The sequence below is a fragment of the Octopus bimaculoides genome, chromosome 14, assembly GCF_001194135.2.
Source record: "Octopus bimaculoides isolate UCB-OBI-ISO-001 chromosome 14, ASM119413v2, whole genome shotgun sequence".
NCBI lineage: Eukaryota > Metazoa > Mollusca > Cephalopoda > Octopoda > Octopodidae > Octopus > Octopus bimaculoides.
Genome location: NC_068994.1, coordinates 39389295 through 39392243, shown reverse-complemented (window position 1 = coordinate 39392243; position 2949 = coordinate 39389295).

The following is a 2949-nucleotide window of genomic DNA, read 5'->3' as shown; positions in this document are numbered from 1 at the left end:
TATATATATATATATATATATATGTATGTATATATGTATATATATATATATATATATATGTATATATTTGACTAAACAATCAAAGTCATGATCATACTAGATCATACAAAAAAGCATATTATCAAAGTGTGTGTAATGTCAGTTAATATTTGTCCAAACTTTAAGTGCAAAACTGTATCTAACTTCATAAAACTGTGAGCTTCTGAAAAACATTAACATTACTCGTCTTGAAGTTATGGCTACATAAGATCCTGAACAAGCTGCAATATTCATGCTATTGGTAAATATATTTAATATTTTCATTTTCTATACATAAAAATAAAGAAAAAGTATCAAATATTTATATGGAAAATTCTATGGAATCTATTATTTCATAACATTATTTTAAAAGACCACATACTGATGATATTATATTTTAATTTTAAAGAAACAAATATATATACACACACACACACACACACATATATATATATATATATATATATATATATATATATGTAAACAGATATATATGTATACATATAGATAGATATATGTGTGTGTGTATATATATATATATGGTGTGTTAGTCACTTCTACCTCCATTGATGAATATGGCATTCTTGTGGAAACATTGCACACAGGATACATTTATATGTTATGTCTATGATCTGTTTGCATTATTTTAAGACAAAACCTAAAATTTTGCACTGTTTTCTTTTCAGTCTGAGAATATTCAAAACTAAATAAAGAGATTTATTTTGAAACAGATTTTGGCTAAATGTAATATTATGTATCCATTTACTGGTATGTTTAAGATAAAACTGAGTAGAAATGGTCAATTTTCATAGCTATCCACATCCGATTACTAGGGTAGTATCTGAAGTATTTTGTTTCAGTTATGCCTTTTTCTAAATATCATAACATTTACAGTAAATTGGCTTCTATAAACCTTACTAAGATACTTTCATTTAAACATCATCAAAACTAATTTGTCTGAAACTCAATCTCTTAATTCATATTTTGCAATGTGAATAAATATATTAGACGATAATAACACTACTACTACTACTACTACTACTACTACTACTACTACTACTACTACTACTACTACTACCAACAACAATAACAATAATAATAATAATAATCTCAGATTTTAAAACAAACTCATAATTTTCTTATGTTTTCTTAAACATTCTTTAGAACAATACTATGTGCAAAACCAAATATATGACACCCTAGGCATAACACCAACATGAACTTCTAACTTGTTGTTTCTTGAAGTCTCTGGGTAAGACTTGATAATAATAATAATAATAATAATAATAATAAATACCCTGATGCAGTACCAGGCAATGATTCTCATGGGTTCTGATTGGAAGTGTTATCATGTATATATTTTGTCTTGGTCTAAAAGATGGGCAACAGCAAATTTTCTGCTCAATACCAAAAATTTGCTTATCAGCTGTTTAACCATAACCAGTTGAGCATGTCCTTTGGTGGCTGACGATGTGCATCTCTAATCATGAGCAGAAGTAGTTAGGGAGCATCATAACCATGTGTTGAGAGGAATTCTTTGAGGTATGGATAATTCACCTCTGGAAACACGGGTGTCTTGTTCATTATCCTTAAACACACCTTATTCAAGGACCTTTTGAGCAGGATGGGCTACTCAACCTGAAGAAAATTCTAACTAGCCTCACCTGCAAGGTCATGCACTGCTTATCTTGATATGAGATCACCATGCTGTGCACATATGGTTGTGATGCATGTGCCTGGTGTACCCTTAAAAGATGGGTAGTCATGATGGGTATAATGGGCTTCGTATAGTTGTACCCTAGTGTCCCTTTGATGGCATGCACTGCTCTCTCATTCAATAATAATAAGCCAGTAATATGGGGGAGGGGGTAAGTCAATTTCATTGACCCCAGTGCTCAACTGGTACTTATCTTATTAACCCTGTAAAGATGAAGGGCAAAGTTGACCTCAACAAGATTTAAGCTGAGATAGTAAAGAACCTGCAGAAAAGTCACTAATCATGTTGTCTGGCATGCTAATGTTTCTGCAGACTCAATGTGACCTAATAGTTTCAAATTTTGGATCATGGCCAACAATTATACTTTTCTTTTCTTTTTGGTGGTTGGGTAATCAATTGAATGACCCCCACTGCTCAACTGGTTCTCGTTTTATTGACCACGAAAGAATAAAAGGTAAATTCAAACTTGGCAGGATAATGCTCAGCCATATACAGCGAGGATGACATTCCAAATGCTGGAGCAGTTTGCCCCATTGGATTGTCATTTGTTCCACAGTCTTCAAAGTTATTTGGATGGGAAAAATATGAATTCTGTGGACGAGATCAAGACAGGACTCAGAGGTACTCATTGAAACCCCACAAGACCATGGTTACCCTAACCACTAAGGCAGGTGGCTTCTCCCAGTTGTCCTCCTTCAATCTATAGATTCATACTCAGAGTTCACTTGGACAATGCTCAAAACTCTTTTGCAACAAATTTGCTGGGAGGCAACTCTTCCCTCTCTACCCTTATCTTTCATTTCAAATGAAATTTGTAAATGTTGATGAGTAAGGTGTCTGTCTTCGGCCCTTTCAATCTAGTCTGCCACACAGCTTCTTTTGCTCAGGCTACCAGACAGATAAACACTGCCAGTCCTTCCTAGCCAAAGGAAGGCAGAGGGACAATCTTCACAATGGACTGAGTTGATGGTTGGATTTGACCTACACATAACAGTAGGTGTTCAATGTAACTCCACAAGGCACTGAATGAGTGCACACAGAACAGCTTTGTTGTTTTGTGTGCATGTCAGGGAGGTTTAGCTGATGACATTTTCATGCCTGTAGAGTTTATTTTAAACTGGCAATTTCCCCACTCACTCAATAGCAACCTAGGCCAGGGAAAATCCTCTGGAACAGACCAGTCAGTTGATTAATGATAGCTTTTGAAGGGAGTG